Consider the following 20,384-nt stretch of genomic DNA (forward strand, 5'->3'; position numbering starts at 1 on the left):
CCGGAACTGCAAACGCATCTCCTCACTGAAATAACGCGACAGACAGGCATGGCCCCGCCCGCAAAGCCCAACTACTCCACACACACAACTGGAAGAGGGGAACACAGCACTCTCACACCTTTACAAACCGAGTCTTAGCCGCACCTTCTCCTTCCGTCTCTGCTGCTCCGGAAACACTGTCCTGAGCCGACGCTGAGCCACTCTCTGCAGTGACGCGCGTTCACACGGGCGTCTGCATGGCAGAGGCCAGCGTGTTCCGGGACACGGTGCTCTCCGTGAGCCCCCCGCTCCTCTGAGGGTGGGCGCCAGGTGCGCATCCACCCAGCAACTGTCTCCTGGGTGGACGAACACACTGTGTGCTGAGGAGTCCGAGAACCCAGCGCCCCGGCGTGGGAAGGAGCAATGTTGGGGGACAGTGGATGAGATCAGACCCCAGGGGGAGCTGAACTTTCTTGCCGGTGCAGCTGCAGCTCCTCTGTAACTCCTTTCCGTGATGGGTGCAAGGAGAAAGCCGGCAGCACTGGCCCTAAGCCTGAAATTCTCAACGGGGGTTGATAATGACCTTGATATCCTGTGCCCAGGAGAGAGTCCAGTGAAACAATTTTAACGGAGAAGCATGGGTTTCCCCCTAAATGAGCCCCCAAAAAAGTTTCTTCAACCCGAGTGCCCCTGAGGACTTTGTTAGCATGTGGTCGGCCCATGGGCTCTGCGTGTTTCTGTGTCTGCTCAAGGTCCGTTGCCTGGGATCTGGAGAATTCCTCAGGTGCACACAGATGACCTGCTGGGGGAATGGTCACAATCCGTGGAAATCTTACGTTAACCACCCGCACAGCCGTAGGCCCACTAAATTGGCGGTTGCCATCGTGTCCTTATGCTCTTCCCCAGGGGCTCAGAAAAACAGAGCTAACTTTCATTTCTGTGTGACGAGTGTCCTCAGTGGAAACCACAACAGCGTCTTGCTCCGACCAGCCCACGGCGACCTGGCAGGTCTGGGCCTGGTGGGCTGATGAAGGAAACACCTCCTCCTGTCTCCTCTCCCCAGGGCCCTCCCCGCTGAGTCTCTCAGTCTCTGTTCACCTGGAACGAACTTAAATGAATCTTTTTTTTAAGATTTTATTTATTTATTTTCAGGGAGGGAAGGGAGGGAGAGAAAGAGAGAGAGAGAGAGAGAGAGGGAGAGAGAGAGAGAAACATCAATGTGTGGTTGCTGGGGGTTATGGCCTGCAACCCAGAAATGTACCCTGGCTGGGAATCGAACCTGGGACCCTTTGGTTCCCAGCCTGCGCTCAATCCACTGAGCTATGCCAGCCAGGGCGCATCTTTTGAAGCCAAAAATCTAATGGTCTACACATACAAAACACTTCACAAATGCTGGGGCCTTTACATCTAATCGCCAAGGTGTGGAGTGTCTGTCCACTGGTGAATGGACAGAGAAACCGCGGTGCGTCCCTGCACGGAGTTCCTGGCTGCAGCAACACTGATGCACGTAACACCACGGGCAAACCTCAAGTGCGTCCCGCTCGGTGAAAGAAGCCAGACCCAAAGGGCTGCGAACTGCATGACTATCTTAGCATCGCATTCTGGAAAGGCAACACTGTAGAGACAGAAATTCCATCGGGGGTTGCCAGGGGCTGGAATGAGGGGGGAGGTTGACCACGCAAGGGAGAGAGGCGTCTGGAAAGGTGATGGAACGGCTCCGTAGGTTCATCGTGGTGGTGAGCACACAAAAACACGTGTTCGTCAAAACCCATAGAACGGTTCACTAAAAAAAAAAGGAATTTTAGTAGATGTATGTTAGACCTCAACCGACGTCACCAAAAATATTTTTGTATGTTTTTTTTGTAAAGGCAGGAAGGAAGGAAGGGGGGAGAGAGAGAGAGAGAGAGAGAGGGAGAGGGAGAGGGAGGTGCGAAAAGAAAGAAGGAAAGAAAGAAGAAGTAAGAGAAATAAAGACAGAAAGAAGAAAGAAAATAGGAAAGAAAGAGAGGAAGCAAGAATAATAAAGAAGGAAATAAGAAGAAAGAAATAAGAAGAAAAGAGAGGAAGAAAGAGGAAAGAAATAGAATAATAAGAGGGAAGGGGGGAATAGGAGGAATGAGGAAAGAGAAAGAACTAAGAAAGAGACAGAACTCAATCACGAAAGAACCAAGAATCAAGACAGAAGCAATCTTGAGAGAGAGATAGAGAGAGAGGGAGAACCAAATGACTAGTGTCCGTTATATAGCCCCACCCCATCGGTGCTCAGAGAGACGTCTTTAACTGAGAATGATGAAAGTGACAGCCAAGTGGGGTCAGGACTGAGCAGCACCCTCCTGCAGGGCACACTGACTGCTGTCCTGAGAGGCCCCAGAAGGCCCTCGTGGGAACAGCACTTCCAACGTGCCGGCTCCTAGCACCTGCTGCTCCGTCAGGTTGGGACGACGCGGGGACGGCAGAGGGAGAGCGGAGCTCGGTGTCTGTGGGCGCAAGTCCTTTAGCGCTGCTTCTCTCCCAGGGCCGAGCGCAGACGCCTAGAGGGTCTGTGAGCAAATGTGTGGTGTGAGGCCCACGTAGTTCCCAGCTGCTTCCACACAGCATCTCACTGACTTCCGCTAAGGAGTTTTCAAGGCAGGGGTTATCATCCCCGGGGCGCAGGTGGACAGGCTGAGGTTGGAGGGGTGCGGCTCGGCCAGACCACAGGGAGGCTGTGGGCTGCGGGGCTGCGCCCCGGGGCTTCTGACCTCACACTTGTTTGTTTATTGTTGGCGGTGGTGGTTAAACTGTACTTGACTCTTCCTCTTTGAGATGAGTCAATCGTCAAAATAAGAAGAAAGACCGGTGGCGATGAAAAGCTTTTGTTTCACGGCAAAGATAAAAATCAGAATCAATTTCTAGAAAAGAGACACAGTGTTGTCCCAAACACCAAAAGGTTGCAGGTTTGATTCCTGGATGGGGCATGTAGGGCAGGCAACCAGTCAATGTTTCTCTCTCTCTCTCCCTCTCCCTCTCCCTCTCCCTCTCCCTCTCCCTCTCTCTCTCTCCCTCTCCCTCTCCCTCTCCCTCTCCCTCTCCCTCTCCCTCTCTCTCTCTCTCTCTCTCTCTCGCCGATAAACATATCCCCAGGGCAGATTTTACAAAATAATAAAATAAAAGAGGGACAGAAAGCAAATATCAGGACATTGTCCAGAATTGCCCTTCTGTGGCTGCATGACACTGAGCATCCAATTCACAATTGTGCAGTTCGGGACAGTACTCAGGTATTTTGACTACACGATTGAAAACACCTGGATATTTAGAGTTTTGAGAGGAGCTGCCTGACATTTTCCGTGCCAGCCAGGTGTCCAGGTGTTCAGGTGTCTGGTTTACATACCTCTCAGGGACTGGGTGGAGGCAACGGCCTCTGGGTTTGTTTCCACGGGGCACACGTCTCAGAGAGTTCTGTTGTTACACCGGAAACCACTGGACTCTCTGGAATGAAAGAATGGGCAATAAATCACAGCGTCACCCACCTTCCTGGTCACATGGATCCTGCTGCTACATTGCACAAGAAACATTGAGTGTGCAAGCTTTGGGCTTGGTATGGGAACAGCCCCGGAACTCTTCACACCGGAAGGGTCAGAATGTCAGGAAGTGTGTAGTAGGGAAACCTCTTGCAGCGGCAGCTGATAAGCTAAATATCCTGCTCGACGCTCCCCCTCTTTCTGGCACAAATCGGGCTCCCTGTGCTTCCGTAATGTCCCACAGAGCAGATGGCGCCTCACACCGCACCTCTGCTTACAGACCTTCCAAGGTTCCGTAGTGCCTGTTTGGGAAACTGAGGCCTGGCAGTGTTGACCACAGGGTCAGTAAGTGTGGAGGGAAAAGCGGAACAGGCTGTGACAAGGGCTGTGTGTGCACGGTCACATGTCACACCGAGTCCCCTCTCAGCCCGGACACAGGTCAGGACAGCCAAGAGCTCGGAGGCGGCTGAACCCCACCCTGCTGCTTTCTGGCCCGGGGGACTGTTCCCTTCCTCTCTGCCTCTCTTTCTGTGTCTCAGCTTTCCTCACCCCACCCCAGCAGCAGGCCCACCCCCTCTGGAGAACGTGGAGGCCGTTTGGGAGGTCTCTCCTTTGTTCTCTTGTTTTTCCCTTTGTTCGTCCAGGTCGGGAAGGAGCCAGGGGAGGAGAGGGGAGAGGAGGGGTGGCCAGGAGGCTCTCCAGAGACAGGCAGCTGAGGGGTAGCTGAAGCCGGGAAGCCCACATGCCTTCGAGGACCCCCAGCACATTAACCTGCACCCCCTTCTCCGGCACGTGCAGCCAACCTCGAGCAGTTCTTGCACCTAAAGACTTGGAGCAAACTCAGTTTGTGCCTTTTGTTTCAACTCGGATTTTCACAGAAGAGAAACTATGGATTGAAATTCTACTAGCGAAGATGTGACTTTGATGGTATAAATATCTCCCTTAAATGGCCGATTTTAAAGGCATCCTCTCTAGTGCATTTTGAATATGACTCAGTTTCCAAAAAGGTGATCTTCACATAGTTCTGTTGGGCAGAGTCACACCTGCAACAAAGTCCAGGTTTCCAGAGCAAAACATTCTCCATTTCTCCCATCATTTACCGCAGTACTCAGGTGAGGTTCATGCAGAAGCAGTGAACTCGAGAATGAGGCTGAGCCGAGACCTCTCTCCCAGGGCACGAAGGCACCGTTTTGGACATTATCCCTGGCAAGGCTCACAGGGTGACAAGCAACGCTTCCCTAGGCCAGAGTCCGTCTGCCTGTCTCTCTGACTGCTGCTGCTTTCCGGCGTCTGTGGCAGAGAGGCCAGGGGAACAGGCAGCGAGAGGGATGAGCTCCCTGATCATTTCCCTTTCTGTAGCTCTGGGTTCTGTGGGACCAGCGGGCGTGAGGCAGGTGTGTATAAACTCTGAGCAAAATAAGGCAAACCAATGGTCTCTCCCACCTTACGTTCAATATCCCACGTGTCGAGTCGTGGCCAACTTAACCTTGAACTAGGCCTGTGCCCAGCAGGCACGTTACAAGGGCGGGGCATTGAGAATTTCTTGACTTGGTCCATTTCCAATTACAATATTAAAATAAATACAATAAAGTCTATACAAAGCATCGGCCCAGAGTGGTGCTTGGAATCACTAAAACTGCTCCAAGTGTAACAGTCACTCAGTCAACAACTGCATTCGGGGTGCCAAGGCCAGCAGGAGGGGACGAGGCGCCCGCTGTGACTCTATCGTGTACCTTGACCTCGAAGGGTTTGCAGCCGCACTGGGAGACAAACACGCACCCAGATGACCCCAAGGCTATGTTATTGGGGTAAACACGGGCGCGAAATAAGTGCAGCCTGGGGGGATCAAAGGAACTCTGGGGGTGGGGTCAGGAAAGGCTAGTCCCGGAGGACCGTGCCCAGAGTGGCCTCGCAAGGGGAGCAGAAACTGACGGAGCCAGGAAGCCCCAGGTCGGGGCATTTTTACTCCTGGGAAAATCTCGACCCGTAGAGCATTGACTTTTCCATGGAGTGGGCTGCCAGCTTAATTTTTCCACGAAAATACACACCCAGGCACGTGCACGCCTTTGCCCTCCTCGGTCTTGTCGGGTGGATTGCAATGACTTTTTTGTCCTATTTTCCCGGGTCTCAAATGTATCTAGATATCAATTCCAAAGTGCACGAAGAGCAAGGGCAGCTCGTCTCTGTGATTCCAAGCACTCCGGGGAAAGATTTAGGGCAGCAAATGAATAACAATGAATATTTTTCCATGGGACCGGCAGATCAGATGGTGTTTGCTCTTTAGAAATAATTTAGCTTTCGAGTAAGGTTATCTTGCACACTTTCCAGGGCCCCCTGGCATAAATAGACTAAGCAGTCAGGAGGAGATCAAAACAAGTGCGTGTTTGTCTGGAGCACGGTGACAATCATGTGGCGTGGAAGAAGAAAAACACAAGAAAACAACAATTAGCAGAAAGTTTTAGGACGTAGTTCGTCACTACGCTGTCACTATGATCCTTCCACCAGACCAACAGGTGAGCCATTAAATACCAAGCTAGAAATTCAGGTCAAGGTCAAGGAGAAGCTATAGGTTGCCATGAAACGGTGGAGGTATTTGGCTCTTCTCATTTATTTTTTAAAGTTCAAGTTCAGCAAGTTTCTTCCAAGGAGAAGAGAAAAGAAAACATCACTGCTAGTCAATAAAGAAAAATGGGTGCAGTTCCAAAGTGGTCTGGAGCTTGCCCACGGCGAGTTGGGGACCGTACATGAAGACTGATCTACCCACACACCTTAGCGCCCTCTTTTCTATGGGGGGGGAAGTGCAGAGCCTGAATCAATATTTACCTTCATTTTATTTGTTCATCTGAATCAACAATATGCCCTTTTTGACCTAGATTCTGCTAAGCCAAAGGGGAGATGGGGTGAGCAGTGTCCGGGTTTATCCAGAACTCGATGTTTCTGACCCGGAAAGACTGGGGCGGGTTGGTCGCCCTGAGGGAGAGTGAGCTCCCAAACACAGGGAGCCGTACTCCGACGGGAGGAATTCTGGGACGGGAAGGGCTATTAGTGCATAGGTCAGGATACGGTACCTGCCCAGTCAGGGACTCGGCCTGTGATGCCTCCTTCCTTTACACGGGGTGTCTGGGCCTGCGATGGACAGGAATAAAAAGGAGCAGTCTCTCCTTCTCCTCCCATGTATGCCCAGGGCCCGCCCTCTTTCCCACGGCCAGATCGGCTACTAGCAGGCAGACACAGCCAATCCAGTTCCCGGTGAGTGACGATCTCATCCACCTAGACAGTCAGATTGGCATCTCTGAGAGGCTTTCAGATCGTCCCCCCAAGTCCGGTGGGAAAAGGATCATCTGGGAACTTGTTAGACACGCAAACCATCAGACCCTGCCCACGTGAGCCTGATCAGAAACCGGAAGGGGTGGTTCTAGTAAGCCTTCCTGGGGACTCTGGCACGGGCTCAGAGCCACCTTGCCCTGCAGATTTATCTCAAAAGATCGGACAGTCTCGGCGTATCCTGATGTGCCTGCCACAAGGGAAAATGAAGTTAGAGTGCAGGGCATGAGTTTAAAGAACTTCTATTACAACAGAGCAAAGGCTAAATAAACAGCCAAAAGAATTTGATGGGATGCCACCTCCTCCCCCCCTTTGTCCCTTTTCACACCCTCATGCTTACCACTCTGACCCCTCTCTCCCCCTAGAACAGGAGAATCCGACCCTGGGAGGAAGCGGGTCCTTCGGCGTTGACCCATTAGGTCAGCAGCAGGGCTCCCCGAAGGCCTGCTGGCCTCTGCCCTCCTGGGTGAACCCCATTCGGGGTTGCCCAGCAGCCCGGCTTCCCGGCCTTCAGCAACATGACAGATTAGCGCGGAACGGCTGGGGGGCTGAGGGCTACTGAGCTCAGGTGCTGCAGAAATGGCAGGTGGTTGGAGCTGACTTGACAGCATTAGACGTACAAATCTTTGATTAGGCTCCCGGGAATGGAGTCATTAGCAACCCAGGACGGACCAGCTTGCTTTCCACTGCCTCATTAGCCGCTCCATCGATGTTACTTTAAAAAAGCCGAGGGGAGGGAGAAAAAAAAAACCCCTTTCCAACACGGAATTGGGTAAGCTGAGTGACAAAGCAGGGAGGGAGGGGAAGGAGCCAGGGTAAGCATTTCTAGCTGAGCAAACAGGGCCCCTGCTTTTCTGAGCCCTGGTTGCTGACAGGAACGTGCATGTTTGCTGGGCCGTGAAATAGCCCCTGACCGACCTGATTACCGGCACTCTGCCCAAAGGGGCTGTTTTTTTTTTAAATCTGATTTTTCAGACTCCGCATGGTGGGGGCCCTCCTCTGGGGGTCGGAGCCCAGGCGCAGCAGGTCTGACACGGAGCTACAGACCTGCCCCGGTGGGGGTGGGGTCTTGTGTCCGCAGCCACCCTGCGGGGCCACAGACCCTTCTCGGGTGGCCACGTTCCGCTCCTGCTGCATGCCCCTGCCTCCCTCTGTGATCGGGGTTCGCTCCAAACTCCCCCCGCATTACCAGAAAGCAAGGGGCTGCTAAAACCAACCTTGCGTGTTAAATAACCCTCCCAACCGGGAGCCTCAGGACAAAAGAGGAATCATTTCTGAACCTTAATGTAAAACCCTGTGTAAACCGTGTGGTTTGATACGAGCCTAACTCATTTCACAATCTATTATTTGCATTGTTCTCAATCTGCCAATCACTGTGTTTACTATTTCTAACGCCTGCTCCACCAGTACTTGCTGGCCAGCTGTTACAAACCCCATATTATTTGCTGTGGGAAAACTACAGGTGCCACGGTGGCTGATCTTTGATTCCAGATCTTCTAGAAAGAAGCATCATATGCATTTCCCGTCATTTTTTTTCATTTATTTATTCAGCAATCATGCTTAGTTTAAGCATCGCTCTTGCCAAGAAAATCCAAAGGGCAATAAAATACAACACAGTCGACCCTCCAACAAAGTGAGGCTGCACTTCATGGAGCCACTTATTTACATGTGATTCTTCTTTCAGTGACTACACTAGTAAGATGTTTGGAGACTTCCTTACTGCTGTGAAGCAATTGTACCACACTGGTTGCACAAGGCTAGCATAAAGCAATAACAACATTGCTGCTCCTTCATTATCAATGCACGATTGTTAGAGCTCTAGAAATAAATGGGAACTTGTTTCATATTATCTTCTCATCTTTGATGTCCAGTGTTGCTAACTGTATGACAGCTGCACTGTGTGGTAGGACACAAGGGCAGTGTAGATGGAGGTACTGACAGACGGGGTTTCCTCTTGCAAACAGACTGTATAAACTATATGTGCGGTATCGTAAGTGTGTTTTCTCTTCCTTATGATTTCCTAATACGTGTTTTCTCTACCTTGCGTTGTTGTAAGAATACAGGATATAATACATATAACATCCAGAATTGTGTTAGTCGACAGTGTGTGTTATCGGGAAACCTTCCTGCCAACAGTGGGTTAGGAGGAGTGAAGTTTTGGGGGAGGCAGAAGTTACGTGCACATTTCTGAGTGCGCAGCGTGTCAGAACCCGCAACCACCGTGTTTTTCCAGTGCTTCCTCAGGGTGCTTGCTGCCTGATAGGCACGTTACCTGTGTTGGCTCATGCAGTCCTCACAGCGGCTCTGTGAGGGAGGCACTGCTAGTGTCTCCGTTTGGAGGGGCGTGACTGCCCAAGGTCGCGCTGCTGGTAAACGGCAGAGCTAGGGTTTAGACCCCGGGCGTGTGGCTGCTGAGCCGCCGTGTTCTCTGTTCCCTTGCCCTGCTTACAGTTTCAGAGAAAAGATAAACATGCAAAGCACCATCTCAATACAATAGGATAAGCGCATCTGTGTAAAACATATAGAAAGTATATACATGCATATAACAAAGGAGAGGGGAGAAGAATTCACAACGGACATAGTGCTTGATCTGGGTTTTGCATTAAAAAGAGAAAAGCCACAGCTCTCAAGACGTTATCATCTAATGTTGACACTGTGACGTAGAAGAAAAAGGGATTTTACGGAAAGCGGCCTCACAGGGCGATCTGACCATACATTTCTAACTGGGCAGGTCGAGGTGGGTGGTCACGCCCCAGGCCTGTAACTTCTTTAGTGAGAGGTTGATCTTTGCTTCAGCAAGCCCTGTGCATTGGTCTGACTCACCGAGGTGAACACACATTTGAAATCAGGGTAACCACCCTGAAGAGAGGACATGATCGCCATCCTGCAGTCCAACCCCCACCTTGCTTTCCCCGCCTTCACGGAATCTTCCTTCCGTTCCCTCCCAAGTTTCAGGCGCAGGACACAAGCTGCAGAGCTGTCGTCCTCCAGAGCTCATTTTAAGGTCTTGCTTCCTGGCAATTGTCATCCGTTTTTGGCTCATATAAACGTTTATAAAAAAAAATCTTAGCCCTGACTGGTGTAGCTCAGTGGATTGAGCTCGGGCTGCAAACCAAAGCGTCACAGGTTCGATTCCCAGTCAGGCCACATGCCTGGGTTGCAGGCCATGGCGCCCAGCAACCACACATTGATGTTTCTCTCTCTTTCTCTCCCCCTCACTTCCCTCTCTAAAAATAAATAAATAAAATCTTAAAAAAATCTCTACAGGTTTGGACATTCTTTGCATGAAGAGTTATGACCTAGTTTTTGACACAAAGATATCAAAGGTATTGGAACCTGGACAAGGAAGCGATCACATCTGGGTATGGGAGTAACTGGCAAGGAAAACCGTGTGAGGGCGGTGTCTCAGGGAAGCCTCTGTGAACTGTTTAGGGTGCAGCCTCATTAAGCAGAGAAGTCGGGAGACTGTGTCCAAGGAGCGGAGGCGAGGCGACAACGTGAGAAGAATGATTCAAACAGAAGCATGGAGGGCGTTGAATGAAAATGCATCCAATTCCAGAAATCTATTGAAGGTTTTAGGAGGGAAGGGAGCGAAATAAAAACGACTTGGAAATAACAAGGGGAAAAATAGAGAAGTCCAATCAAATCAGGACCATTAAAAAGTACACTCTGCAGCTAAGACATGTGAGGGGTGGTTGTGTTTCACTCCGTGAAGCTGGAGTACGGTGACAGAGGAACTGCTTTGCCAACCATCGGGTGCTGTCCAGGGGCCGTTTGCATGTTAAACAACCTGTTCGTATGATCTTTCATTCAGTTCTCTCCTGCCCGAAGTCCGGACGACACCCCAGCGCTCTGCAGGCCTCTGTGGCCAGTAAGTGCACAGGCCGGCGCGGGGCTTTGTATCTTGAGGTGGCTAGCAGCAGAGGGCTCCTTTCCAGCGCGCCTGCGGCGGAGTGAGCCGCTTGCGTGCGCTCAGGGCGCCTGGCCTCCCGGGAAACGGCCTCGCGGCGTCAGAGGGTGCGCGCTCGTTCTCCACCCCAGCGAGTCCGCTGGAGAGCGGTCCGCAGCCAGGGAGGGGAAACGATCGCTCTTGCAGTGATCCGACACCAACAACCGGACAAAACCGGTTCTTCCGGTTAGGTTAAGGTAGCGGCACACCCTCGTTGAGACGTTTTCATTGTTCCACGCGGGAGATTGACTTCCACGGCAGCACAGCCCAGCTCGTCTCTCTTTGGTTGATAGTTTGTATTGTATTTTTCCACTATTGTTTATACCCCCACACCCTCTTCCACCACCACCCGCCTCCGCAATCACCAGGCTGTTGTCCGTGTCCACCAGTTCTTTTGCTTTTTTTCTATTTAGTTCGAACCCTCCCCCCCCACCACCCCCCCCCCCCACACACACACCCAGTGCTGTCAGCCTGCTCTCTATCTACGAGTCTGTCTCTCTTAGTTCTCGAGTTTCCTGTTAGTTCAGTTTGTTCATTAGACTCCACACGTGAGTGAAATCGTATGGTATCTGTCTTTCTCTGACGGGCTTATTTCACTTAGCACAGTGTTCTCCAGGTCTATCCATGCTGTCACAAAGGGTAAGATTTTCTTCTTCTTTTTTTTTAAAGATTTTATTTACTTATTTTTAGAGAGGGAAGGGAGGGAGAAAGAGAGAGAGAGAGAGAGAGAGAGAGGGAAGGGAGGGAGAAAGAGAGAGAGAAAGAGAAACATCAATGTGTGGGTTGCTGGGGGTCATGGCCTACAACCCAGGCATGTGCCCTGACTGGGAATCGAACCTGAGACACTTTGGTTTGCAGCCCGAGCTCAATCCACTGAGCTATGCCAGCTGGGGTGCCAGATTTTCTTCTTTTTAAAAAATAATCTTTTTACCTCTCTTGCTGTACTCTTATGGATATAGTTTTTGGATAAGGGTGGGAAACCAGGTTCATTTTTCACCACGTGTTGCATGTGCTTGTTTGTTAAGTGACTCCCAAGTCTTTCTTCTGTCGTTTCTGGCTGGAGCTGGACGGCCTCCCCTCCGCCGGCCTGGGGGGGGTGCCCCCTCCCTCTGTGCTAACAGTGCCTGATGACCATCTCGCCCAGGTTGCCGGGGAAATGCCTGATCACTAGGGAAGGTCATCCAATGATTATGGCGCTTCCAAAACGTGAAGCTGATCTCGGCCCCAGGACAAGGACCGGGAGACATTTGCAGTCACGTATGATTGTGACTTGGAGCAAACATAAAGATGCGACCTTCATCTGTTGAATAATAATGATTGTAAGACGTGCACGATTTCTTCTGAGAATACGTCTTTCCCCCTGAGAGTCATTGGGATACACAGGGAGACAGAGGTATGGCTCACTTCCTGAGCCTGTTTCCGGGCAGGTTCCTGGACCCTCCCGTGGGTCGCACCTGCACCCCCCGCTGCCTTGCGTCCCTCCCTGAACTGGTGCTATGCTCGAGCGGCAACGCTCCAGCCCCGCCTGAATGCTGCAGCCTCCTTTCCCTTCCCACGCTCCTCCGCTCCTCACATACCCCCCCGCACCGGTTTCAGTGGCCGCTGCCGCGAATGCGTGGTCTTCCTTCGCTGGAGTTCGGACCCGCAGCTTCTCTTTGCTCAGCGCCTCCTAGGGAGAGTTCCCGCTTCTCCACAGCTCTCCAGAAAGGTCCAGCATTCTCCCCTACCCCTCGCCACCGGCTTCCACTTCCACACTTCTTAAAAACCTGGGATGGCTCGGTGCAAACTGGAAGCTTGTTTCCGCCCACAAACACTTTCCTCCGCTCGCCTGCTTGCCCAGAGTCTCACCAGGGGTGGAAAAGAGGAGCTTTTGTTTGTTTTGCTCCTGTACTATCTGGACCGAGCTTCTTCCTCCTGGGCTCTTGGGGTCAAGTCCACACATCTCCTTTCGGGACTTTGACCCATCAAATATCCGCTTTCTCTCCCGCCTTTATGACGCCTCCCTCTCCACACGGTCTTTCTTATAAGATGGAAACTTTTTAAAAAAATCTTTCCCACTCAAAGAAAAAGAAATGCAGCATCTCCTCTGTTCTTCCTCCCTACCTGTCACTACTTCACTTTTTTTTTCTTCACAAAAGATTCACAGTCAACATTTTCTGTTTCTGTTTTCTCATTTCCCACTCCTTCCTCCCCTCCTTGCCCCCCCCCCCCCACGCCCAATCAATTGGCCTTCACTCTGTCCTACCGCGGCGGACCGCCGTATTGCATGCAAGACAGACGGTTGCTCTCTCCCTTCTTCCATGCACGTTGTGTGGCTTGGCATACGTTCTCCCTTCCGCCTGGAATGTCCTCTCCCTCCCCGCCTTGCCTTTGCCCATCATCGTCTGCTTGTGTTTAACCACTTGACTTAGAAAACAGCAGCTCTAGGGAACCTCCCCCACACCCTGGTGCCGGGTCAGGAGTCTGACCCTGTACCCCCACTCTCACCCATACATTCAGCGATCTTTGCACTCACGCATTTTGCTGAGATTATCTCCTAAGTATGCATCTCCCCCATCAGACTGTGTCTGATCCACCTGGGCACCCTCAGGGCCTAGTGCAGCACCCGCCACGTATGAGTCCGTGGAAAAGGTGCAAGTGGTGGAAGCCGGCCCCTCAGGAGTCTCCTCCTCACTCTGAAAGACCAAGTGACATCCAAGTGGCAAAAGAATGATGACTAATCATCCCCGAGAGCTGTGGTTGGAAGGACTCGCCTCTGGAGCCTCACTGTGCGGAACCATCCATGGTCCTGCACCATCCATGCCCCTCCCCTGACCGCCCTCCTCTTCTGCCCTGCAGAAGTCAAAGGCAATGCCCTGCCCTGCCCTTTGGAGTCAAAGGCAGTGGAGAGCGGTCACATGACCAGTGGGAAACTCAGTATATTTCTATGTTTTTATAAAAATTCATTATTTCAGCCCTGGCTGGCGTAGCTCAGTGGATTGAGCGTGGGCTGTGAACCAAAGTATTGCAGGTTCGATTCCCAGTCAGGGCACATGCCTGGGTTGCAGGCCATGACCCCCAGCAACCGCACATTGATGTATCTCTCTCTCTCTCTCTTTCTCCCTCTCTTTCCTCTCTAAAAAGAAATAAATAAAATCTTAAAAAAATTCATTATTTTGTGCAATGAACTCCCAGCCTGTATTCCGGGCTGTTTCCATGGGTCCTCCTTTCTAACCTTGCCTGCAGGTTACCGCTTCCCAGGGTTTCGGTTTCTGGGTTCCGGCCCTGCCTCTGGCCCACTCCCCTCCACGCTGTTACTTGAGCCATGTGGTGCATGTTCTCCACGTTGGCAGCTCCTGCCAACGCTGTGAAAGCAGCTCAGGTTGTACTTTTTATTTAATCTTCTGCCTCCCCTCGGCCGACGTGAACTTGTAATGGTTATGCTTCACATAACCCATTGGGAAAGTTACCGTACACCAAGTAAATGCTATACCGTCATGAAACATCCTTCTCCATGGCCTGAACTGACCTTTAAATCAGTCACCTGTCATCCAGGTTTATGTGTATCTGTGTCTTTTCCTTCTCCAAGGAACATGTAAGCTCTGTGAAAGCAAGCCCGTGTTCCACGCATCTGTCCCACAGCACGGTGCTCAGTGACCAGGGGACTAGTGATTTTCCTCTCTTTAACCCCACGAGTCTCCCCAGCCTTTCTGTTCCAATAGTCCCCTGGGATTCCAAGCTCAAAGAGGGCACTTCCTTCATCTCTGACCTGACCCCAGACCCAGGCTGTTACCAAGCCCACCTGCCTCTCTCCTCTTACACCTGACCGACCGACGCTACTTGCAGCCCCGCAGCCCGGGCCAGCCCTTGTGCACGAGTCCGGGGCTACACGGAGTGGACCAGACAGGAGCATCCGCACTCCTTCTCCTTTACAGTCTCCAGTCCCCCAACCACCTGCGCGACGCCATGTGGCCGCCAGTTAGGCACACACCCGAGTTTCATGTCCCTGGTGTAGTCCTGGTAGCCCTACCAGGGGAGGGGTACCAGGACAGCCAACACATTCACCAAATGCCCATGTCTCTGAGCTCATCGGAAAACCCCCAAACAACGGGAGATGTACGCAGTACCTGCCTTGACTAAAACCCTACTGTAATTTTTGATCTAGAAGCAAATTGCATGGAACAATTCAAAACACCCTTACAAGGTGTGATAACACCAGCTTGTTGTGGTTTAATTTTCCACCCAGTATGCTGTTCTCTTTTAGGGGCCGTAGAACTTTGTGGAGCAGTTATGGCTCACATAGTACTCAAGCAGGAGGCAGGCAGCTGGGAGTTGGTTTCAAAAGACTTGCACACAGAGGGGGCCCTGGGTGGAGAAGTCAGGGACGTGAGATTGGGGTAGAAGGGTAGCTGGGGGCGTTGTCTTGGATGAGGAGCCGGTGGCGAGGCTGGCATTTGAACACGATTACTTGAAAATCCTGTCTGATACGTGATCAACAGAAGTGATCATTTCTGGCCAGAATTTTATATCACCTCACCATGGAATGAAACCGCAGGTGTCACTCCCCGCCGCCGCCTTTGCGGGTGATGGCCTCGTCCAAGGTCAGCCCTCTGCACGGGAAACTAGTTGTGCCTAGCGCTCACCGGGTGCCAGGTGCTGGGTGTGTTGAGAGCGGGTAACGTTAACCTCGTTTAAATGTCTCATCACCCCCCGACCATGATTATCTCCACTTTATACAGATGAGGAAACGGAGGGGGCTGAGGGGGGTTGAGTTTCTAGCTGGAGGTCAGAAACAAGCCCCGGCACCAGGATGTGGACCCTGGTGGCCCGACGCAACCCCATGGCGCTCTTCCCTGGTGCCCGACGCTTGTAGGTTCTTCCCAGGTTCCGAGTACTGTCTTCAGGGTTTCGTAGACCCGACTCTTAAACCTCGAGACAGTCCCCTGAAAGGAGAACCAGTTTTGTCCCAGTGTACAGACAAGGAAACTGAGGCCCGGGACATTCCCCGACTTCCCCAAGGCCACGTGGCTGGAGAGGGACAGGGCTCAGAGGGCAAACAGGCCTCTTCCGGCCCTGGGGCAGCAGCCTGAGCACCGTGTGTAGGACCCCTCTCACCTGCCCCCAGGGACAAAGGAAGGGCCACCTCTCGGGGCCACCGGCAAACCACGGGTATAAGGCGTGGGCACAGAGCTGCACCAAGGGTGTGCCCCACCCCACACCCACGCCCTCGTTTCCTCTGAAGACTGTCTGTCTCACCACCTCTTCTCTCTCCCCCTCTCCTCTGCCGCACGGCGTCCTGGTCCCTTTGCTCTGGCCGAATTCCCCGGGGCGGGCTGGAGGGCAGCCCCCCGGCTTCCCACGGCCAGGTCTCGTCTGCACGCCCCGTGAGAGCCCGACTGTTACAGCATCACGTGGTTCCGGTACGTGGTTCTGTTAGAAAGGGACTCGGCAGGGCCGAGGTCCTGGTGTGTCCTTCCCCTTTGTCTGCACGGGCTGAGCAGCCAGCCCAGCCTGGGTGAGTGCTGCCCCCCGCTTCTCCCTTAGAGTCTGTTCACCAAACCCCGTTTCTTGGGCCTGGCACCTCAGACCGTATGCTTGTCAGCCCGCCTGTCCTCAGGAATAATTTGGAATGGATTCAGCAGCTTCACAAACGTGGAGAGTCTCAGTTCTGTTTGCAAACCTGGAGGGGCTGGCGAGCTGCAGGGTAGATGCGGGCCCCAGATGCCCTGGTTCTGCTCGTGGCCCAGGGGAGCTTTACGGAAAGGCGGTTGAGAGAAAGGCGAGCCATGTTTGGCCTCAGAGCTCAAAGCCTGGCCCCCTGCTCTTGGGGCAAACATCGCAGAATTTCCAAATGATAATTCCAGGTGATCTGCACCTGATGCAAGAAAGAAGAACGGGCAGGCATAACACTGTAGATGAACAGAAGACGGGAATGTGGAGCTTTCAGATTACACTGCTCAAAATGTGTTCCGTCAGGAAAAGAATTGACGGGGTCACGTGCACAGTGTCCGGTGTGGCCCTGGAGCCCGGTCCCCTGGGCCGCTGCCCCAGCTCTATCACTAACCTCGAGCCGTGCGCCCTTGGGCAAGAAATGAACATCTCTATTTTTCCGGCACCCCCCTCTGCAAATGGGCCAGCCGGTGGGCGGGGAGCAGGGCTGGGTGGGTGATGCTAGTTACTAAGCACCAAGCCTGCCTGCCTGCCGCAGAGCCGGTCTCAGGAAGGGTCAGCGGTCACTGTTGCCCAGGAAGGAAGGGCGTGGCGGGTGCTCCCTCGGGTGGTCGTGAAGAAGGGTTCGTTGAAAGGTCCCGCAGAGAATACAAGCTTTGCTCCCTGGGTTCTTCCGTGCTGCCTGGTGGTGAACCTGTGTTTACCTGGGGACCCTCAGGAACTACTGTGAGAGGAGTTTGCAATACTATTCTTTAAGTGTTTTTAGAAGAAAATGTCGTGAAAGTGCTAGGATTTTTGTTATGGGTTCATTTGTTTACAATGTAGTATCTTGTTTTCAGAAACTATGTTTTAAATCACGTACTGGGGTTAGTGGACTAGAAAGCGAGGAGGAGGAGAAAGGGATGGAGAGGAATGTGCCCGCCAGGAACCCTGCCTCGGGGAAGCTTTTCAGAGCAACACCAGCCGGGGCCCAAACCCCAGCCGCACCTCCGGCAGGTGCGCGTCCCTGCGCAGTTGGCTGGCTCTCGCTTATTTGCTTCTTCTTTTCGTAAAGCAATGAGAGTACAGCCAGCTGCCGGGATTGCAGGGGTCTTCTGAGAGCTGCTGCCTGTCTTCCCCCAGCTAGCCACACCGCAGGCCCCCATGAACGCTCCGTTGCTCTGTCCTGCGATCGTGACGTGGAGATAAAGGGACCAAGCAGTGGGGGTGGTTGGGGGTCCGGAGAGTGAGTTCTGTGGGTTTGACGACAAGTTGGTCTGGACCCCCTGTTGAACCGCGTTCAAAGCAAAACTGTGAAGAGGTGTCAGCGGCGGCCTGGGCTGCTTTCTCCGGGTCCTTTCTAACTGCAAGGGGTGGGGGGTACTTCGGAGGAGGGAACGAGATTAATTTATTCCTAGGAACGGACCAGCAAACGACAGGTTTTACCTATAACGACTTGTGAGAAAATTTGCATTTCAACGTGTGAAAAGCCTTACAGCGAAGGAACAGCATGCCCGCCGTCGAATTTTAGCAGGCCCCGTGGAGGGGCGAGTCCGTCTTTGTTTTTATCGGTGTGGGAAGCAAGCAGAGGGAAGGCTTTTTGTCTGCCTTTGGAACATGCCACGTTCATAGAAACTTTATTCCAGCAAAAGGTGTGGGGCGAAGGAAGGAGGAAGTGACAAGGTCCCTTCGGGCGCTACTCAGTCTCAGATGCTGACTCGCGTGGACAGTGGGGCACCCGGAATATCCCAGCCTCCACCCAGTCTCCAGGCCCAGATGCTGTGTCGGAAGGACAGCATCATCGGGCCCCAAGGACAGGCGGGAGGAGGGACGGACAGGGTCTCAACGAGCCGGGTGACACAGGAGCTCTCACGTACCTCCTCTCACCTCGCCCTCACCGCAGTAAGCAGAGGATGCTCTCAGCCGCGTGCACACAGGAAATACGACCCAGCAACAGGCCCAACGTTACGTAGCAGCAGGAGATCAGCTGCCCCAGGATCCGAAGTCCCACTGACTGGCTCCACGAGAACCGAATCCGCCACAAAGGACGCAATAAGCCTGGTGCACGCGCGCCCTGTGAGGCCCCACCCTGGGATCCCAGGAGGCCCGTGTTGCCGCCCTGCTGGCCCTGTGCTCTCCCTGGTCCCTGTGTCCGGGGAGCTGAGAGAGCGCGGCCAGTACTGCTGCGCCTGGGGCCGTGCTTCCTTTATCGTCCTGCATCCAGACACTCGGCTTCCACTGCCTCCGTGGGCCTGTCTCCGTGGGAGGCCACGTACTTGGGTGATTGTGGAGGAAAAGGAGTAGGAGGAAGATGGTGATGATGGAGAAGAAGAAGAAGAAGAAGAAGAAGGAGAAGAAGGAGAAGAAGGAGGAAGGAGGAGGAAGGAGGAGGAAGAAGGAGGAAGAAGGAAGAAGGAGGAAGAAGGAAGAAGGAGGAAGAAGGAAGAAGGAGGAAGAAGGAGGAAGAAGAAGGAAGAAGTAAACCCAAACCAATCGGTCCACCCCAACCCTTGGGAAAATGCACCAATGAGTAACCGTTTCTTTTGTTGGGGCTTTGGGATAAATACCCCACTGTCGTTTGTCCTGGGGCACAGATAATCTGAATCAGATGTGACTGGGACAGGCGGGAAGCGCCACTTCCCCATCGGGGTTGGGGAGGTTAGGAGGCAGAAATACCGCCTGCACTTTCTTTTCCTCCCCATGGGACGGGGCAGCTGCCTCCGCAGTTTGACAGCCTCCCGCCGCACCTTCCGGTATAGGCTCCTGGGGTCGCACCAAGTGTATGCTAATGACGCAACTCACAGTGGGCCACCAGATCATTCCAGAATGAGGGCTGGCTGTGCTAGAAAGACCGGCCGTGTGACCAGAGAGTTGGAGCTTTGAGCCACATGGTCTCCTCCCAAGCTCCTGGCCTTCAAGGAGAAGCAGGAGGCTGGAGACAAGTTCAAGCATGTGGCCAGTGATTCAGGCACTCAGGCCCATGGAATGGAACCCCAAGAAGAGCTCTGGATCCCTGGGCTCCGGTGGTCGTGTTGGCTGGTGAGTACGTCGACGTGCCGGGAAGGCGACGCACCTGGTGCCTGAGGAGAGGAAACGGAAGCTCCGAGTGCGGGTCCTGCCAGTCCTGTCCCCATAGGTCTCTTCTTGTGGCTGGTCCTGATGTGTTTTTTATTTTTAAAATTTTATTTATTTATTTTTAGAGAGAGTGGAAGAGAGGGAGAAAGAAAGGGAGAGAAACATCGATATGAGAGAGACATCAATTGGTTGCCTCCTGCACACCCCCAACTAGGGGGTACCGAACCCACAAACCAGGCAAGTGCCCTGACCAAACATTGAGCTGGTGGCCTTTCATTCTGTGGCACAACACCCAACCCACTGAGCCACCCCAGTCGGGGCCTGGTTTGCCTTCGTTGTAAGAAAACTGTAAGTTCGTGTTTTCCTGAGTTCGGGGAGCCATTCTAGTGAATTATAGACTTGGAGGGCATCATGGGAACCTCCAGGTGTGCAGACATTGTTGAAAAGCGTGGGTGGCCGGGGACCCCAGAACACGTGGCCGGCGTAGCCTTTGGAGGGGCATGACCTTTGCTGGTGAGGTTTGTGCCAATGCGGAGTGATGGGTGTCAGATTGGAGCACAGCATGTCTTTGAATGAACGGATGGATCTCCTGCAGTCCCGTGAGGGAGGTGACAGCGAACTACAGTCCCTCTCCTTGTCTCCTTTGGGGACGAGAGGATGCCGTGACTCAGCGCCCCGTCAGCTCTTTCTCTCCGGGTGAAGTGACGACCACAGCTCCGGTCCCAGGGCCCATCCTCCCAGGAAGCCTGGGAGCGTGTTTACAGGCTGCCGCGCGCTGACACATTTGGAGCCGGACCAGCTATGTCGGCTGATACGACATGCTGGTGCTAAGGAGTGAAAGGAGTGATGAATAATCCAGCTCCTGTGTCGTTTTTAAAATAGAGCTAATTTCACAGAGTTCAGACGCAGCCCGATCATTTCGCTAGGAA

The sequence above is a fragment of the Phyllostomus discolor genome, chromosome 11 (assembly GCF_004126475.2).
Source record: "Phyllostomus discolor isolate MPI-MPIP mPhyDis1 chromosome 11, mPhyDis1.pri.v3, whole genome shotgun sequence".
Classification (NCBI taxonomy): Eukaryota; Metazoa; Chordata; class Mammalia; order Chiroptera; family Phyllostomidae; genus Phyllostomus; species Phyllostomus discolor.